At 40.5% G+C, this 21,553-nt stretch overlaps 1 protein-coding gene and 1 long non-coding RNA gene across 8 annotated transcripts in view; one reads left to right on the forward strand and one right to left on the reverse strand.

Moving 5' to 3' along the window:
- LOC309626301 (uncharacterized protein) overlaps positions 1–21,553 on the reverse strand; it is a 194,308-nt gene that overhangs the window by 64,182 nt on the left and 108,573 nt on the right. The window lies entirely within an intron of this gene.
- LOC309626309 lies at positions 497–19,791 on the forward strand. Its single transcript, XR_014243105.1, has 3 exons — positions 497–3,277; positions 4,261–5,124; positions 8,691–19,791. It is a non-coding gene; the product is annotated as an uncharacterized lncRNA (long non-coding RNA).

Here is a 21,553-nt window from a genome sequence, read left to right on the forward strand (position 1 = left end):
GCTCCTATGTTGGGTGCATATATATTTATAATTGTTATGTCTTCTTCCTGGATTGACCCCTTGATTATTATGTAGTGTCCTCCTTGTCTCTTGTAACATTCTTATTTTAAAGTCTATTTTATCTGATATGAGTATTGCTACTCCAGCTTTCTTTTGCTTTCCATTTGCATGGAATATCTTTTTCCATCCCCTCACTTTCAGTCTGTATGTGTCCCTCATTCTGAAGTGGGTCTCCTGTAGACAGTATATATGTGGGTCTTGTTTTTGTATCCATTTGGCAATATATATGTTCCTATTACCATTTTCTTAATTGTTTTGGGTTTGTTTTTGTAGGTCCTTTTCTTCTCTTGTGTTTCTCACTTAGAGAAGGTCCTTTAGCATTTGTTGTAGAGCTGGTTTGGTGATGCTGAAATCTCTTAGCTTTTGCTTGTCTGTAAAGCTTTTGATTTCTCTGTTGAATCTGAATGATATCTTTGCCAGGTAGAGTAATCTTGGTTGTAGGTTCTTCCCTTTCATCACTTTAAATATATCCTGCCAGTCCCTTCTGGCTTGTAGAGTTTCTGCTGAGAAATCAGCTGTTAACCTTATGGGAGTTCCCTTGAATGTTATTTGTCATTTTTCCCTTGTTACTTTTAATAATTTCTCTTTGTCTTTAATTTTTGTCAATTTGATTACTATGTGTCTTGGCGTGTTTCTCCTTGGGTTTATCCTGTATGGGACTCTCTGTGCCTCCTGGACTTGGGTGGCTATTTCCTTTCCCATGTTAGGGAAGTTTTGGACTATAATCTCTTCCAATATTTTCTTGGGTCCTTTCGCTCTCTCTTCTCCTTCTGGGACCCCTGTAATGCAAATGTTGGTGCCTTAAATGTTGTCCCAGAGTTCTCTTAGGCTGTCTTCATTTCCTTTCATTCTTTTTTCTTTATTCTGTTCTGCGGCAGTGAATTCCACCATTCTGTCTTCCAGGGCAGTTATCCGTTCTCCCACCTCAGTTATTCTGCTATTGATTCTTTCTAGTGTATTTTTCATTTCAGTTATTGTATTGTTCATCTCTGTTTGTTTGTTCTTTCGTTCTTCTAGGTGTTTGTTCTTTAATTCTTCTAGGTCGTTGTTAAACATTTCTTACATGATATATTTGGAACTTCTGAAACTATCCTCCTTATCTCTTCATTTTTCTTTCATTTTTTCCATTTCTTTGTGATTTTTTTGTGCTACCCTCTTGGAAAGTTCCTTAACTGAATTTTACAGCTCTTTAAGTGCCTTTCTTCTGCTGTTTATTCAACATTCAGCAAATATTTATTGAGCACCTAGTGTGTGCTAGGTCCTGTCCTGGGCATGAGGATACAGCAGTGAGCAAATAAAGTGACTGCCTTCAAGAAACCTAATTTCTGTTGATGCGAGCTGAAAAATAAACAAATATGCATCAAGTAGTAGAAAGTTCTATGAAGGAAAATAATATGTGGAAAAGAGATAAAATATGATGAGGGGTGGAATAGAAAAGATGGTCAAGGAAGTTCTCTTGATTGAGGTGACCTCTGAGAAGATAACTGAAATTTCATAAAGTTCTTTTAAGAGGATTTCTCAGGACAGAGGGGCCTCTGCTAACTCTAAACTTTCTAGCCTGACAGGTCTCTTTTACTAAACTTGACTTTTGGTCATTGTGTAAAATGAGTTGCCTGTTCTAATCTTAAATTGTTCCACCTTTTCATCAGGGAGGCTGAAAAGGGCATGGCTGGACTGGTCTGACCAGGGCACTACAGAGAGGCCAGCAGTGGGGTGAGTCTATCAAGTTGGAAGTTAAGGTAGGATTCTCTCCTGACACAAGAGAAGATTCTGCCATCAGAGGAAAGAACAAAAGCAATGCCAGAGTGCCAAGGTCCAGGATGGTGAGCAGAGAGTAGAATGAGGAGAAGTAGAGAGCAGACACTTTAATGCTAGCAACGTCAAGGGGCACTGGTGAAGAAGACAAGCCCAAACACAGTGATATTAAGTTAGGAATCCTGTTCAAACACTTATAATAGCCCTTAGCCCTTGTAGTTTTCTTCTGTGGGCTGGTTGAGATGTGGTTAGTCGGGGGTGAGGGAAATGTTGGTTAGAAGCCTGGTTTAATGGCCCACGTGCACATTTACTGTATAGTAGAAGCTATTTGATGTATAGCTCAATGTAAAGAGAATATTTAAAAGTCAATGCTGCTCTAAATGGCTGTTATAAGAGGAGATAAATTCCCCTTGAGAAGGCTCTGGTACAGGAGAGTCAAGCATCCAAAGGGTAGTTGGACCAAGGACTTTTAGTGCTACATAAAAAGCCAAGATTCCATGAGACTCCAGTTGAAACACAAAGTATAGCACATATGAAAAGGAGAATGTATTATTCAGAATAGGCTTGGCTATCCCATGGTATCAATAAATCCAGAAATCTCAGTGGCTTAACACACAAAAAAAGGTTTGATTCTCATTCACATGAAGTCTGATAGGGAAGATGATTCTGCAGGGCATCTCTCCTCCATCTGGTAACTCAGGGATTCAGGCTGTCTCCATCTTTTAATGAGGTGAACTCAACATATGGCTTCTACAGTTCCTGCATCAGGGGAAGAGCAGGCTGAATGTTCAGATGTAAGATTTGTAAGATCAGCTCTGGGAATGGGTTACAACTCTCCTGCCTACACCCCACTGATGAGAACCAGACCGTTCAATCTAACTGGAAGGGAGGCTAGGAAATGTAGTCACCCTACATGCTCAGGAAGAGAAAGAGTAAATGGAATTTAGTGAACGAGTATCACTGTCTTTTCCACAGAGATTGAATTTCATTGTAAAATAGAGAAAGCCTATAAGAACAAGTTTTTCAATTACTCCATGCATTAAAAAATTAATAATGGTTCTCTGTGTCCCAGGTGAAAGTTTTGTTACACCAGCTTCTCGGAAAAGTAAAGGCTTGACCACCTGGAATGTTTCACTCCATTAACACCTGGACTACACATACCTTGGGAGCAATGAAAGCAGAGAAATCTCTCTTTTAAATGCATTTTTTTTTTTGCCAGTTCATTTGGAAAACACTTTGGGTCCCTTTGGAGACAGCAAAGATAAAAATCTACTCATGACATTCTTCCTCCTAGGCACATTCTAGGCCTTTCCAGGGTCAGGGAAAGGCGTGGCCTGTCTATGGTCATCAGCCAGGTCACTGGGTCAGAAACAGGACGGGAATCAGTATATGGCTGCTTGAGCTTTTCCTCTGCACACATGTGGTCAAGAGATCTTCCCACTAGACAATGGGCCCCTTGCAGGTATGCTTGGGATTGGGGCAAGGGGTGGCTAAAGAGGGTCAAGCAATTTGGCTAAATCTCCTAACCCAGAATTCTTCTCTAAGCCAAATCAACAAAACAGATGTGGTTTTCCCATTAGCCTTTATTTGTTGTAATTACCCACTAATGTGCCTTTGAGGGATTTAGAAGCACATTAGCCCTGAGTCTTGCAACAAACCCAACAAGTCCCAGGTTGCTGTGCTCCCAGGACACTAAGACTCAAATTTCCAACCTGCATGTGTTTTAAAGATGGGCTGATTAGACTTCGACTGAGGAGAGCCTTCTGGTAGATTTATACCCTAGGAATTTAAATAGATATCCTTCATTTCCAGAATCCAATCTGTTTTCCTCCTGAGACCTTCAGCAAGTGGTTTATATTGTGGAAAGAAAGATATAAATTCCAGAGATCCTCTCCCTAGGGCTTATTAACTAAGGAACTTTCAGAAATCACCACGCTTCTTGAAACCTCTGTTTCCTCATCTGTACAATGGACTGGTGAGTAAGTAACTGAGCCCGAGGGTTGTTTTGAGGACTGAGTGAGAGAACAATTTAGAGTACCTGGCACTTCCTAGGTGCTTGGAAAACATTAATTTCCCCTCACTCACCCCTTCTCCTTTCTCTTACAAATGCTCTTTTATTTATTTATATTTTTTATTTTTTTAAATTTTATTGGAGTATAGTTGATTAACAATGTTGTGTTAGTTTCAGGTGTACAGCAAAGTGATTCAGATATATATATATATTCTTTTTATATATGAAAAAAGAATATATTCTTTTTCAGATTCTTCTCCCGTATAGGCCAGTACAGAGTATTCAGTATAGTTTTCTGTGCTATAGAGTAGGTCCTTCTTGGTTATCTGTCTTATATATAGTAGTGTGCATATGTTCATCCCAAGACAAATGCTCTTTTAATTATTGACTGTGTCCAACTAGATTTCTGATTCTCACTTTCTTCCACAATCCAGGGGATGAACTCTGTGGAATATCAAACATCTGAACGAGAAGTGAAAATTTCATCAACCATAGCTCCAGCTCTCAGAGGTGAATTTGGGCTAAACTATTTGATTCCTATTAACACATGCTCATGTGTAGAAAATTTTTATTTCTCTCTTAATTTGGGGATGTCTACCTCACACACAAATTTAATAGGTTGACATATTCTATTATTCAGCTCCTATGCCTGAAACAATGTACCAGAGATTCCCCAAAAGTAGATAACTTTGGGATAAATAAGTTAAGAAAATTATCATGATGAGGTCCCTGCAGGTTCCTGGATATATATGACCAGAGGAGCTAATGATGCAGGAAATGGAGGCTACTACAGCCTCCTAGGGACTCAAGCAGCTGTGACTAATAGACTCCTGTACAGCGGACACCAAATAAATATCATTATTAGGAAATCTTCAATTTACTAGAATATTTAGGACTGGAATTTTCTGATTAATTTCATTTCTGTTTATTTGCGAGTCAACTAGAAAAAAATCTTTGCTTTTGTTTTACCTTTGTTGTTAAAAGTCTTCCTAAAAGGTAAACAGAAATGATTTCTAAACAGTGTTATAACCTGACTCTCCTGGGAATACTTTTTCTCAGATGAGAAAGGCAGCACAGTGCAGTAGCCGGACCTAGAATCTACCCCTAGAATTTTCACCAATCTACTCATGTGCCTTTAGATACATCATTTTGGCTCTCTGGTCTTCAGTTTCCACTAAGATATATTCAATTGTTTACAATGTGATAGTCAGGCATAAGAATTCAGCAAAAATAGAACAAAAAAATGTGAATGTCTTTAAATGATAGCTATTGAGGGTCTATATGTCATATCAGCAATTGTGATTTGTATTGTTATTATTATGACCTGTGAAAGTTGCCCGTGTCACTTAGGATATAAAAGACAGAGCAAAGATTAACCACAGGGCTGCTTGTTGCAGTATAATTCATAAATGTAAAAAATTGAAATCAACCCAAATGTTCCAGGTATTTGAAATATACAAGCCTGAGGTCTTTCTATGTATCTTCCTTCCCTCCGCTGCTTTATGGGAAAGTTGACCACAGGTAGTTCTTTTTTATGTAAAGTGTCATGAACCCTGCTACTCTGGTCACAATATATTGGACTTGGGGCTGAGCCATGCGAGATCAAGGTGAACTAGTATTACAGTCTAGCATTCTGGAGGCTAGCATTCTGTCATGTGGCTTGACTCCAGACTGCCCAATTCACATGCTGCATATTAAATCATGTAACAACGGAGCCAAACAGACTCTCTTAGGAACTGTAAGAGAGTGGAAAGTAGCAGGGAACAAAGGATTTCTGCAGCAAGGGGAGAAAATGACCCAATTGCTAGAGATGGAGGTCCCTTGAGTTGGTCTTAGATCCTGAAGATGAGCCATTGTTCCAATTTTTCTTGAAGCTTGGTCCCCAGAGTATATGAACAACTACAAAGGCAGCTTTCTTGATTCTTCCATATCCTAATCTTAGCTTTCATCACTTAAGTAACATAGCTGTGTGTCTTCGTTGCCAACTAAAAATGCTTAGTATAAATAAAAGATTATATATTGACCTACAAACATGTTTAACATATACAAGCGTAAAAGTAAGTACAAAACTTGATAACTTTTCAAAAACTGCATATGCACAGGAGGGGATCAGAAAGGGCATATGTTAAAGTGTTAACAATGTTTATGTCTCTGAGAATATTGGCCTTTACTTTTATTTTGTCCCTTTTGCTTGTCTTTACTTTCTGATTATTTTTCAAACAAATGAAATAGCTTGTTCTTATTAAAAGGAAGAGAGTATTTTTCCCCCCTTCATTTAAAAAACAATAAGTTCTCTCTAGTTGAGGGACAAGCTGTCATAGATTCACTTTTCCCTGCTCCTCCCCTGTAACCATAACTAAATATCCTGGAAATAATTCATTAGACAATCATAAAAAACTCCAAGAGGTAGAATAGAAAGATGCACTGGCTGGAGACCTCAAGTCTTGAGGAACAACATCCGAGTGCATCTCTCCTGGTGGCTTTCCATGGCTTGTCTATCACAGACTGGGCAGCAAAGAGGATTGTAACCTGGAATCACCCGCAGGCATAGACAAATAAAAAAGCTTGCTCTGTCTGGCCACAGAAGCAAAAGAGCAGCAGCCCAGCAGAGATCTAGTGGAGAGATCCACCCCAATCCATACCCAAGGCAACGGCAATCTGCATGAGCTGCAGCAGCAATCACAACCCAGTGCTTCCAGAACCACCTATCCATTTACCCTGGGCAGCCCTACAGGAATTAGTAAGAGTGAAGCAGAGCCAGAAGGATGAAGTCAACCAGAATAACATGCAGGGGCTCCAAAAACTAAATTTTCATTGAAACTATAGCTCATAAAAATAGGTCAGGACCTGAATCTAGATAGGGCGACTGCTTCTTTGAAACTGAATGAGATCAAAAGTCTCCAAACATAATATTCAAGAAGCCCAGGATACAAACATCACTGGTCATATGAAGAATCATGAAAAACACAACCTGAGTGAGAAAAGACAGTCAACTGACACCAATATGGAGATGAACCAGATGATGGCATTACCTGACAGGGATTTAAAAGTAACCATTTAAAATATGACGCTACAAACAACTCTAAGTTTTCTTGAAACTTTTGAAAAATAGAAAAGCTTAGCAAAGAAATGTAAGTTTTTTAAAAGAACCAAATGGAAATTATAGAACTGAATAATACAACAGCTGAAACAAAAAACTCATCAGATGGACTCAATGGTAAGTGGAGATAACAAGATAGAATCAGTGAAGGTGAAGATAGATCAATAGAGTTTATTCAAAAAGGAGACAAACTACAAAAAAAAAAAGTTTAATTATTAGAGCCTTAGAACTTATGGGACAAAAATAAAAGTTTAAAAATTTGCATCATGGAAGTGCCAGAACAAGAGGAAAGAGTGTGGGACTGAAAACGTATATGAAGAAATGATGGTTGAAAACTTCCCAAATATGGTGAAAGACTTAAACCAATAGACCCAAGAAGTTGAGCAAACCTAAATAGCATAACCTCAAAGAAATTGCCACCAGAACACAATTAAACTTCTGGAAACAAAAGACAAAGAAAAAATCTTAATAACATTCAGAGATAAGTCATGACTTACCTCTAGAGGAACACCAGTGTGAACCAAAGTAGTCTTGCCATCTGAAACCATGAAGGCCAAAAAGAAATGGCACAATAGTTTTCAAGTGTTAAAGTATAAGAACTGTCAATTGTGATTCCTTCACCTGGCAAAACCATATTTTAGGAATGAAGGGGAAATTAAGACACTCTCAGATGAAGGGAAACCAGTAGAGCTTATCACTAGCAGACCTACACTTAAAGAATGGCAAAGAAGAGCACTCAAATTAGAAAGAAATGATGGGGACCTCCCTGGTGGCACAGTGGTTAAGAATCCTCCTGCCAATGCAGGGGACATGGGTTCGATTCCTGGTCTGGGAAGATCCCACATGCCACGGACCAACTAAGCCCGTGCTCCACAGCTACTGAGCCCACGTGCCACAACTACTGAACCTGCGTGCCTAGAGCCCGTGCTCCGCAACAAGAGAAGCCGCTGCAATGAGAAGGCTGCACGCTGCAACAAAGACTAGCCCCCGCTCGACACAACTAGAGAAAGCCCGCGCGCAGCAACAAAGACCCAATGCAGCCAAAAATTAAAAAAAAAAAAAAGAAATGATAAGAGAAGAAGGCTGGGACCTTCATAAGGCAAAAAGAAGAACATCCAAGTGGATAAAATTTAGGAGTAAACATAATAGATCATTTTTCACCTCATGATACTCTTAGATTACATTTTATGTTAAAGCAAATATTGTGACACATCTCCATCTTATGTGGTGTTTAATGTATGCAGAGCAAATGCTGAAGATAATTATGTTTTAAAATATACGTTAGAAAGTGGGGAGAGTTAAGGGGCCTAAATGGAAGTACGGTTTCAACACTTCACTCTAAGTGGCAAATCGTCAATACCAGTAGGCTGTGATAAGTTATATGAATATAGTGTGATATTAGTAAGAAAATTATACAAATGGGATATTCAAAACATTATAAATAAATCAAAGTAAAATTCTAAAAAATGTTCAAGTAGTCCAAATTAAGACAAGAAAAAGGAAAAAAAAAGAAATAAGAAACAGAGAGAAGAGACAGAAAATAAAAAGTAAAATGGCAGACTTAAGTCCTAATATCAATAATCACTTTAAATGTAAATCATCAAAATACACCAATTAAAAAATAGTGATTGGCAGAGAGTATTTAAAAAAGAAGACAAACAACAACATACTATATATAGGAAATGTACACAGCATGTGTATGTTGAAAGTAAAGGGATGGAAATATATATATATATACATATATATATATATATATCATATAAGCATTAATCAAAAATTAGAAGTAGCTATATTAACATCAAATAAAGTAGGCTTCAGAGCAAAGAAAATTACTAGGGACAAAGAAGGATATTACATAATGATAAAAGAATCAATCCACCAAGATTAGACAGCAATCCTAAATTCTCACCAAACAACAGAACTTCAAAATACATGAAAGAAACACTAATAGATCTGAAAGGAGAAATAGACAAATCCTCAATTTTAGTCAGAGACTTCAACAACCCACTCTCACCAGTTGATAGAACTGCTAGACAGAACACCAGTAAGGATACAGAACTCGATAATATCATCAACCAGCCAGGTCTAATTGACATTAACACAACATTCCACCCAACAATAGCAGAATACAAACTATTTTTTAAAGTCCATGAAACATTCACCAAGATAGACTGTATTATGATTTATAAAACAAATTTTAAGAAGCAAAAGAATTGAAATCATAAAGAGTATATCACTTGACTATAGTGGAATTAAACTTTAATTAAATCAATTAATTGATTTAATTAAATCAATAACAGAAAGACAACAGGAAAATCTTCAAACACATGAAAATTACACAGCACATCTAAATAATCAATGGCTCAAAGAAAACTTCTCAAAGGAAAAATTTTAAAGTACATAGAATTGAATGAAAATAAAAATACAACATCAAAATTTTGGAGATGCATCTAAAACAGTGCTGAAAGGGAAATTTATAATCCTAAACGCTTACATTAGAAAAGACAAAAGGTCTCAAATCGAGATTATAAGTTCTTCTCTCAAAAAACTAGAAAAAAAAAAAAAAAGCAAAATAAACCCAAAGCAAGCAGAAGAAAGGAAATGGTAAAAATCAGAGCAGAAATAAATGTAATTTAAAACAGGAAGACAACTGAGAAAATTAATGAAATAAAAAAGCTGGACCTTTGGTGAAAGTCTAATTTCTAGCAAGACAGACAAAGATAAAAGAAGAGAAGAAACAAATCACCAATATCAGTAATGAAACAGAGGAAACCACAACCATTAAAAGAATAATAAAGGAATACCATGAACAACTTTATGATCGTAAATTCTTCAATTTAGAAGAAATAGACCAATTCCTCTAAAACCACAAACTATCATAACTCAGCCCAGATGAAGTAGATAATTTGAATAGTCCTATAACAATAAAAGGAATTGAATTTGTAATTTCAAAGCTCCTGAAACATAGTTTCACTGGAGACTTTTACCAAGCAAAGAATTCACACCAATTTTACAGTATCTTTTCCAGAAAACTGAAGAGGAGGGAACACTTCCCAATTCATTTTATGAAGTCAGTATTACCCTGATATCAAAAGCAGACAAATGCAGGAAGGATCAAAAAGGAAAACTACAGATCAATATATCTCACAAGTTTAAACACAAAATCCTCCACAAAATTTTAGCAAATGAAATCTGCAATGTCTAAAAAGAACAGTATATTACAACCAAGTGGGATTACTTTCAGGTATACAAGGTTGGTTCAATATTTGAAAAGTAATCAATGTAATTCAACATATTAACAAATTAAAGAAGAAAAAAATCACAGGATCATATCAATTGATACAAAAAGAGCATTTGACAAAATTCAACACCTGGTTATGATTTTTTAAAAACTCTCAACAAACTAGGAATACAGGGAAACTTTGTCAACTTCATCATGAGTATCTACAAAAATCATGGTTAATGGTGAAAGACAATGCTTTCCCTCTAAGATCAAGAACAAGGCAAAGATATCTGTTCTCACCACTCTTATTCAATATAGTAATGGAAGATCCAGCCATTGCAATAAGGCAAGGAAAAGAAAAATTGTACTAGAAAAATTAAGTGTCTCTATTTGCAGATGAGATGACTGTCTAAATGGAAAACCCCAAAAATCTACCAAAAACTTCTAGAACACACAAATGAGTCCATTAAGGTCACAGGATACAAGATCAACACACAAAAGTCAATTTTATTTCTATATACCAACAACAAACAAGTTCAGACTGAAATACAAAGTGCAATATCATTTGCAATTACTCCAAAGAAAATACTTCAGTGTAAATCTAACAAAACATGTAAAGAATCTATATGCTAAAAATTACAAAATGTTCATTTTTTAAAATCATATAAGGCCTGAATAATTGGAGAGATATAGAGTGTTAACAGATTGGAAGACTCAACATTATAAAGTTTTTAATTCTTCCCAAATTGATCTGTAAGTATAATGCAGTTCCTGTCAAAATCTTAGAGAAGAAATGTTTTATAAACAGACAAGATTATTCTTAAACTTATATGGAAAGGGAAGGGTCCTAAAATAGCCAAAACAATTTTGAAAACAAGGAGGAGGAATCACTCTTCCTGATATTAGGGTTTACTGTACAGCTACAATAATCAAGACAGCACAGTACTGATGAACTGACAGTTACATAGATCAGAATACAGAATGCAGAAATAGACCCATACATATATGTCCATTTAATTTTTGACAACGGAGCAAAACCAAATAAAAGAAACACAATCTTTCTTTTAAAAAATAGTAGTGGAAAATCGGCATCCACAGAGGAAGACACTCTCAACCTAAATCTTATTCCTTATACAAAAAAAAAAATTCAAAATGTATCATGGACTTAAATATAAATCATAAAAATATAAAACTTTTAGGAAAAAAATAGGAGAAAACTTTAGGACCTAGAAATAGACAAAAATTTCTTAGACTTGACACTAAAAGTACAATCCATAAAAGGAAGAATTTATGTATTGAACCTCATCAACATTTAAAAACTTTATTCTGTGAATGACCCTGTTAAGAAGATGAAAAGACAATTACAGATCTGGAAAACATATTTGAAAATCACATATACAACAGAGAACTCATGTCTAAAATACGTAAAGAATTCTCAAAACTCAACATTGAAAAAAATCTAATTAGTAAATGGGCAAAAGACATGCACAGATTTTTCACTGAAAAAAATATATAGATTGCCAGGCATATAAAAAGATGTTCAATATTATTAGCCATTAAGGAAACAAATTAAAATCACACTGATATATCACTATATGCTTATGAAAATTGGTAAAAAAAAAAAAAAATAGTTATAACACCAAATGCTGGCAAGGATGTGGAAAAACTGGATTACCCATACATTGCTGTATAAATGTAAATGGCACAAGCTCTCTGGAAAACAGTTTGCAGTTTCCTTTAAAACTAAAAATGGAATTACCATACAACCCAGCAGTTGCACACTTGGGCATTTTTCCCAGAGAAATAAAAACTTAATTACATGTAGAAATGTGTATAAGATTTATAGGAGCTTTATTCATAACAGCCAAAAAAGTGGAAATAACCTAAATTTCCTTCAATGGATGAATGGCTGAACAAACTGAACAATCTCAAAAGGGTACATACTGCATGATTCCGTTCATATGTTAGTGAAATCATATAATTGTAGAGATGGAGAACGGATTAGCGCTTGTCCAGGGGTGGAGAGGGATTAGGTGTGACCATGAAAAGGTACCATGATGGGGCCTTGTGGCAATGTGACACTTATGTATCCTGTTTGTGGTGGTAGTTGCACAAAGCTACACATGTGACATAATTGCATACAGCTACACACACACACAGACACAGACACGAGTGCATGTATAATTGGTGACATTTGCATAAACTCTGGACTGTACTGATGTCAATTTCCTGGTTTTGCTATTATACTCTTAATCATGCAAGATGTTAACCTTCAGGGAGATTGGGTGAAGGGGTACAAAACCTACCTGTATATTGCTTCGGAATTTCCTGTGAATCTATAATTATTGCAAAATAAAAAGTTAAAAATAATAGTAAGTGCTGTTTAAAATATATGCTTAGGTAAAACACATCTTCTTTTACACTTAACATTCATTATTTTTTCCAAAACTTTCCAGAAGAAAACAAACAAACAAAAAAAAAAGACTGTATCTAGGATACAAATGAGAAATAATAGTACAATAAAAAGGAAGACATCTTGAAATTATTTGGTTACCAATAATTGTTTCCTACACCTAACTATCACTCAGTCCAAAACAATTTATCTGGGCCATGAGCAAGAAAAAACGACGTCAAAATGAAAGCAGTTGTCAAGATATTTCATTGGTTCCCCTCTCCCTGGTGGATGTGAAAGACAAAACAAAGTGACTTCTGTGGAGTAAGGTACCTCCTGAGTTTAAAGACATGGGCCCAGTGCCTTCAGAGATGTCACCTGGGCCTTGGGAGCAAACAGGAGAAAAGGAAGAGAGACCTCACCTCAGCCATCTGACGTGAACTGCTTAAGAAGACAGCACCCAGCTCTTAGTGCCTGCCTCGTGTAAAACACCAGACCAAATTCAGCTGGGGAAAAAAGAAGAGGTGAGAGGAGGAAACTGAGAAGAAAATCCTCGGGAGTCAGCACTCAGAGAGTATGAGAAATTCACAAATGGGGACAGTACAGAGAAAGAAAGACCAGGATGAAAACCGTGTCCGTCAGCCAGGTATGCACAAGTCACGACTACTGGTATGCTCTTACCCTGTGAGCTGTTTTCCTTCTCATCAGAGACAGAAATAAACATAAACTACTCTGGAAACCTGGATTATATTACCATTTAATTGTCTGCACAGAATTAAATGGTTTGAGGAATTAGGAGATCCCAGAACCTTGCTCCTTTGTACTCACTGTCTCAAATAAATTGTCCTGTTTGCCAATTTGCTTTTCCACAAAGAGAGGCTCCGTCCTGTCTCTGAAAGTTTTTTTCAAAAGCTTATTTCTGCATTTTAAAATTCATTTTCAAGACTCTACTTAGCTGCGATGAGAGTAAAACCATTTAATGACTGAAGCTGGGAATCTAAGTAGATGAAATTATTTATGTAGATCATTAGAAATACATGAGCAGCCTCTGGTTTCCTGTCTAGGGAAAGCTTATCATTAAATATGCTTTCTAGCCGTTACTGAAACGGATGCAACACCCAGTTCAAATCGTCTACAGACCCGAATTTATATTTCCAAAAGCAACAGCTCTTTTCCACAAACAATGGAAATACTTGTTATGGGTTGAAATTAGAATTCTTCATTTGGAATTTGTGAATATGCGGCTAATTCTGGGAAATGTCCAGAAAAAAAAAAAAAAAATCCTTCCAAAGCGTCGGCAAACAGTTGCATAACCCCTGTTTTACCTGGGTGTTGACCCAGCCGTTCATTGCGTGTTTGCTGTGGGGAGTTCTGCAAAGCTGGTCACCAAGGCAACCGTAATCCCCGAACAGAGCCAGCGCCACTGGTGGTCAGTTACAACACACTCTGTCCTGTAGCCGTCCTGTAACCGACTGAATGGAGAGACAGAAAACAAGCACCTTCAGTAAACATGACCTAATGAGGGTGGTGGCCTCCGACTAACCAGGACGAATGGCCTGGAAGGCGCCGGAAGATCCTTCCAGGAGCCTAGACTCTCACGTGGGCCCAGGCGTGAGATGCTCTTTTCATAAAGAGCCACTTAGTTGTTGGGTTTAATGACATAAAATTATGCTAACTCATCTCTGGGGCCAAGGAATTATCTTTCAATTTACTGAACTTCTTTAATAACTCCGGACGTCCATGAATTTGGGACTCTGAAAAGGGGCCAGAGTACAGTACAGATTTGTTTTTTACTGAAGTGGGTGGGGCCAGGGGACGGGAAGGAGGGCGGAGGGAAGGGGCTGAGTGGGGGACAGTGGGCAGCCGGGCTGGACCTCGGCCTCCAGGGCGGGCGTGCAGAGCTGGGCCGTGATCCTGGGAGGGCTCCCCGCAGGGCCAGCGCCACCCTCCGTCAAGACAGCTCCCGCTCTACGCCGTGCAAACAGCGCCTGCAGCAGCGCGAGGGGAGGCCTGCCACCCTGTGGAAAAGTGCTCCTGGAGGCCCAGAGCTAAGGTGAATATGTACCAAGTGTGCTGCATTTTGCTGAGACGCTGTTACATTAGACCCTCACTGCTAATGTAATGAGCGTGAGAATCCAGATGGATAACGAGAGTCATGTGCCTAACGCCTGAGACGCTTAGATTTCCATAACCCCTGAATACCCGAATTCTTTCCAATGCCTTTTGCCAAATAGTCCTCTCCAGAGACAAAGGAAAAGCATGAATTTTATAATGAGAGGGACTAACAGGAAGAACTTATTTCAATGTGAAAGAAGTTCCTTTCATGGTACCCCGTACAGGTCTACTTAACTAACCCACCTGGGCCGTGCACCCAGTTGCTGAGTGTACGATTGTTCACATCAGTCGGTCTTACCTGGCTGTGCCTCAGAAGCATCTGGAGAACTTCTTGGACATACAGATGCCAGGCCAAATTGCAGACACGCTCTGGCGTGGTCCCCAGATACTGGTATTTTTATGGTTTCTCTGCTCATTCTGATGCACAAACTCTATTTAAGAGCCACTAGTTTGTTTGAGAAATCTGAATAACTCATGCCTTTTCCAGTTCACTAGACAAACATGGAGATCTGCATTCTTTCCCCATTACCTTTATTACCCTGATCTGGAATAGGACTTCCCTGTCCTGGGGGAAGAGGACATCCACAGGGCTTCTCATCAAACTTGCGTTTATTTGCTGGCTTGCTTGTTTTTTTATGAAGGGCATAAGGCTTTGTACTGATTATTTTGTTAATAAACCCAGTAAGTGCTACTTTTTCAGGAAGAATTAATTAGGGCCCAATACAGATCTGTCTATGTTAGAGTTGACTTCAGCCAATAGGGGTGAGAGGGAAGTATACTTATTTGAGGTTCTGGATTAAGAAGGGATAATAGTAGCATTTATCAAGTATTTACACGTGCCAGGTACTGTGCCAGTGTTTTTTGTATATTAACCTCATTTAATCCTTTCAATAACTAAGTTCTCATGACAATCTATGGTAAATTCTAATATCATGCCCATTCCACAGATGCAGAAACGGAGGCATGAGGAAGCCCAGCACTTTGTTTAAGGTCACACGGCTAGTAAATGGTGGAGCTGGGATTGGAACCCAGGGGGAAAGTTCTAGAAGCATCTCTCAGCCACTACACTATACTGGGCCTGATAATGCCATGTTTGCCCTGAACACTCAGCCTTTTATGACCCCACTAAGAATGTCCTCATTCAACGACCTTGTCATCCAGGTGTCACAGGTGTCTCATGAACTTGGCACACAAGATTGCTGTAGAAGAATCCACCCAAGTCTGAATTGATTCTTCCCCAGAAAAACAGAGAGGGAAAATCATTCTTCTTCCACTTAACTGGAATCTTGGAGGACAATCTCAATGCATATTTTTAGGCATAAAAATGAGTGAGTGGATGGAGGTTGGAGAAAGGGGGAAGGTTGGGTTGTCCTGATTCCTTATTCTACATCTAATTTTGTGTCTGGCGAAGCCAGAGAAAGCGCCAGCCTCTAGGTTCTGTGGCAGCCGGGGCAGAGCCGGGTTGTCTACGCAACCTCCAAGCCGACTCAAAAGCTATTTCAGGAAATGATGGGCAGTTCCCACCCGTCCCCAACACGCACTGGCCACGTCTGCCGTCACACCCACAAGTCAAAACTCATTGCCAGCATCTCCGAGGGGCCATGCTAATTATTCTGCAGTCACTCTCTTATCCTTTTTATAGTATTACTTATAATAAGCATATCACTGGCTAACGCTTATAATATCTTTTTATTGTTGTGAGAGTTCTTTTAAGATAAACAGGATGCAGAAGCTTATAGCCTGCATGTCCACGACCACAGGAACGGCCACTGTTGACCGAGGGGGTGACTAACCACCGCAGTGTGCCCATCTCCACCCCTTCCCTGAAGCATGTGTGTGCCGGCCACGGCCAGCCCTCCCCCGCTACTAAACGTCACATCCCCGCTCTCAAAAGAACCCAAGACAGTGATGTCTGATTGCACTTTCTCTCTAATCCTGTCATGCCGAAACAAAGAATAAGGAAACCGGCCAACCTCTGATGCTACAGAAACTGTCATTGCCGTGGTCTTTGAGACAAGCTGTGTGGGTCCCTCTGGCCTCACACGGAGCGGCTCTACTCATAGACGAGCGACCCGTGTCCTTTCCACCCACAGTCCCGTGTCGTGCGGCGGTCTCCCTCGGGGGTGCCGCGTCTCCGTCGTGCTTTCCTGGAGCACTGCTGCTGTTGTGAATTGCAGACCAGGAGAAGCTGGAAGGTTGTCAAGCTCCCACTTCTTAGTGTGGGCGGCCCTGCTCAGCCCTAGCACCTTCGCTAGAGCCTGAGGCCCACCCTAATTAGCTGTGTAAATTTACATGTGCTTTTAATCCAAAATTAGATTCACACCACCCGGCTCCTTGTCTGGGCTTGTTCGGCATGGCGCCCAGAGCAGTGTCTTCCCGTGTGGGCCCTTAATAAGCCTCATGGGATGGTCACCTTCCCTGTCAAGCCTTAGACCTTCCACTGCTGTCTTTCTTCAACAATGAAGACACTGACCGTGGAGCTTCCTGTTGTCCCCAAGTACAGAGCCGGCTGAAGGTCACCTTCCAGAGCTCTGCGTGCCCTCTGCCCCCTCGGCCCTCCCCTTCAGGGTCCTCAGGTAATTCCAGGCTCAGATTTGACTTCCTTGGAAAATGTTTTTCAAGTAAGAGAAAATTAAGCAGCGTGCAGAATCATCCTGAAAATCGTCCCCGTGCCCTCACCCCCAGCCCATTTTCATCCAGTGCAGGGGGGACCCATGATGCATTGGGAGCTACCAGCGCTTCACCCGTATTCATTGCAAAGGGCTTGATCCAATCACACGCCGAGGCAGAACTCCCGGGGAGATGAACGCTATCACAATCTTACCCTCGACATGAAACGCCAGTGATTGTTTATTAAATTGCTCTTCAAAGAGGAAATACTGGCAGGCAAATATCATTAAAATGGAAGCAAAGGAAATGCTGTAACCTTCAACATGGCGCTTTTCTCCATTAACCCCAGACCAAAATGACTGGGACGGCCAGTAGGAACCTCTGGCCCTCAGCCCTGTCAATTACCTTCATCTCAGTTCAGGGAGGGGTAACACAAACCATCCAATTTAAGTGCTTCCAAACATTGCCATCAGGAAAAAGACCTCCCCCCCCCCCACCAAAGCCCTTAACCAAACTCCACTGTCTCAACTGCAGTTAAGGACAAATTGCATTATACACGAGTCACATTAAAACATAAAAGACATACCCTCCAGTGAAAACCTTGCACAACTTGCCTGACTAAGCAGAATTAATCACAGGGAACAATTACCATCCCCAGTCTGAATATTTATGACATAACAGAAAGCCTATGTGAAATACTCAGTGGCTCATAATTTTAAAAAGAGATCACAAAGAGAGGGAAAGGCACGCTAAGTTTGTGATGGAAACCAAAAAAAGAAAGAAAAAAGAAAAGCGCAGCTTCTTTCTTAATCCCCCTCTCCATTTGGTGGCCGCCCCACACCTTGTCGTCCCCTCCCCTCCAGAACTCCCGCACCTTCCATCACCACCTACACGACTGGGCAGTTGGGCAACAGTGGGAAGATGGGACAAGCTCAAGGCACTGGTAGCCTCTCTTCCCAACATCTCCCTCATCCATCCATCCCAGGTGTTTTCACCTTCCTCCTGCCTCGCCACCCTCCAAATGGCCTCCAACGGAAATAACCCTGGGCTGTGAGTGCCGGTCCCGGCTTGACCACGGACCTGGGTACAATCCTAGGCACGACCCCCAGGGTGCTGCTCTGTACAGCTTTGGACTGGAGAACTCTAGGTTTCCTTCCGCTTCTACCAATCTAGGAACTCTGTGATTCAAGCAACTCATCGATAGATGGATTCATTTGCTCATTCATTTGTTCCGTCATTGAAAGCAGGTATTGAGTAGTGAGTACGTGCCAGGCACGGGTCCAGGTACTGGAGTTAAAGCAGTGAACAGGAGAGATGACCCTCCTGCCCTCATGCAGCTTACACTCCAGTGGACAATAGCCAAGTAAACAAGTAAAATAGATGGCACAATTTCGGGTCACCAATTCTGTGAGAAGAATAAAGGGGGCATGCCCAGGGGGTGAGGTTATGGCTAGGCCAGGTAGCACAGTCAGGGGCTTGAATGAAGTGAGGGAATGGTCGCAGCCGTTTCTAGGCTAATACTCCAAGGGAGTCCTGGAGAAGCTTCAAGTTACCTCTAATATTCCAGAAAGCTCAACAGAAACCACATTCTGCCTACAGAAGGTAACTAAAGTGACTCAGCTTTGGGCTAGATATAGAGCCATTTGATATGGTATTACTGGTTATGTCACTCTTCTAATCAATCAAATTCTTGGTCCTGATAAACTCAATCTGATTGAAATATGGAAAAAATGAATTATAAAAATTAACAAGTTATTGGCTGTGAGTGGTGAATAATTGAAATGAAATATTTGAAGCCACCATCCATAAGACGAGATCAATTCTGTCTCCAGAATGGATCTTGAAACTTTCCTATTGTCTAAAGAAGATAATAGGAACACCATTTTTTTTTTTGAACATAACTAATTCTCAACCTTGCAGTAATCAGTTCTTCTATCTCTTTTCTCGTGAGCAAAGATTATTTTTCTGTGATTTACTATGATTTCACCAGAGACTCTGCAGGGTATGCATCTGGTGAAATTGTAGTCTTGAAAGCTGTTGTTTTTAGGGCACTGGGACGAGGAGAAGCTGAAACTGTTATTTTAAATAACATTTAGGAGAAACATTGGGATTTGGTTACTCATTTTTTTTTTGATGTTTCTCCCTCTCTTCAGGTATCCAAGGAGTCAGACAATAACTTTCATTAAGAAACAGTGTAGGGCTTCCCTGGTGGCGCAGTGGTTGAGACTCTGCCTGCTAATGCAGGGGACACGGGTTCGAGCCCTGGTCTGGGAAGATCCCACATGCCGCGGAGCAACTAGGCCCGTGAGCCACAACTACTGAGCCTGTGCGTCTGGAGCCTGTGCTCCGCAACAAGAGAGGCCACGATAGTGAGAGGCCTGTGCACCGTGATGAAGAGTGGCCCCCGCTCGCCGCAACTAGAGAAAGCCGTCGCACAGAAACGAAGACCCAACACAGCCAAAAATAAATAAATAAATAAATAATAATTAAAGGTGCTAATAATTTAAAAAAAAAAAAAAAAGAAACAGTGTATACCTCTTCCAGGTGCCAGAAATACAAAATGAGCACCATGCCATGTCTGCCTTAGGTGCTTAGAGCTTAGTGGCCCTAAGAGTGTATTAAATAATACAGGTGTAATATATCCCTGAAAGAGAGGTTAGGTCTTACATTGTATTAGTCAGGATTCTGCTATAGTAACAAACAATTCCAAATTATTCGTGGCTTAAAGGTACCAAAGTTTATTTCTCATTCATGGTACACGTCCATTGAGGGTTAGCAGGAGGCCTGCGGAGTCAGGGTCGGGGGCTGTTCTTCATAAACATTCGGGGGTCCAGGTGGATAAAGCGGCCACCATCTTGAATATCACTGGTAGCCACGCCAGAGAAAAAGGAAAACTCCAGATCATCAGATTCAATCAACATTCTGCAAACACGCTGTCGTAATGAGTCAGTCTCCAGTCTCCCTCATTCATCTCATCCTCAGGAAGTGGGAAGGTGACCAGCCTTCCCCCTTTTCCCATTACCTACTGGACAGTCCTCTGAGGGTCAGGGGCAGAGTTGGAAGGACCAAGGGGATTCGAACTTCGCAGAAGCCCCGGAAGAGAGCTGGCATTCGCACCAAAGCAGTTCACCAGCAGTTGTGGCATCGGTGATCGGCTCGCGGGGCCAGCAAGCTAGCCGGAATGCTTTTCTAATAAACACTGAGTCAGGTTCAACGAGAAAGTGTTGCCAAAAATAGTGCACTCCCAACAGCAACCTCATGTGTAGCTCATCACGGGGCTCGCGTTAGAGGGACCCTCAGTTTGAATCTGATGCTATCAATTTGACTAGACAATTGTCTGGTTAACCGGAGGCTGGTCCCTCAACATCTACAGGGAAGTGGAAGCTCTCCTTCCAAGTTCCGCTGACCAGCAGCTGTCCTGACCTCCCGGCCTAACAGACGTAGAATTGCTGAATCTCTTATGACGATTCGGTATGAAAGGAGAGAAAAATTGGCTTGGGGGGGTTCAAAACATTTTGATTTCTAAGTGACATCAGGGTGAACTCTTTCTACTTGTGTTTCCCAGTCCACCATAATTACGACTAATAGGCACTGGAGCCCTTTCTCACAATGCCCAATGGAAAAAAAATACCATTTTATGACCTCATGTGCCCCCTGGGCTGTCGCCCTCCAGTTCCAGGCCTCAGCTTCTTCAAAGGCGGGTCCCTTTACCGACTGCCCGCTCTCACTTTCTTGTCACACTTCAGCACAACCTTTACCTGAAACGTCTCTCACCAGTGACTTCCTAATTGCCAACTCCAACAGCTTCCTTTCCGGCTAGATTCTCTGCATCACCACCTATCACGGGATTAGCCTGCGGCTAAAGAAATAGGCTTCAGGAGCATCAGACCCTGAATCCTGGGTCCACTCTTACGAGCAGTCAGACGTGAACTATGACATCTAGGTTCCCTTATCAGAAAGTGGGGGGCAGTATGTGGGCTTCTTGAGAGGATTAAATAGAATCCTCTACGTCAGCCGTCCTGCAGCACCGGGGCACAAGGCCAGTTTTCACCACTGGGTCACTGATTTCATTAACGGTGGTGGTGATGGTGGTGATCACAGCTTCCTTCTGGACTCTCTTCTCTCCTGTGGCTTCCAGGATACTTTATTTCCTGCTCCTCATTTTTAAAACTTCGACTACATCTCGTGCAATGCACCAAACCTTCCAATCTCCTTCTCCTGTGTCCCCACCGGCAGAAAGTTGTTCAAAGCCACATCAGTTCTCACTGGGTTATTGCAACGGAATTT

Source organism: Balaenoptera borealis, assembly GCF_965194805.1.
Source record: "Balaenoptera borealis genome assembly, chromosome: 3".
Lineage (NCBI taxonomy): Eukaryota > Metazoa > Chordata > Mammalia > Artiodactyla > Balaenopteridae > Balaenoptera > Balaenoptera borealis.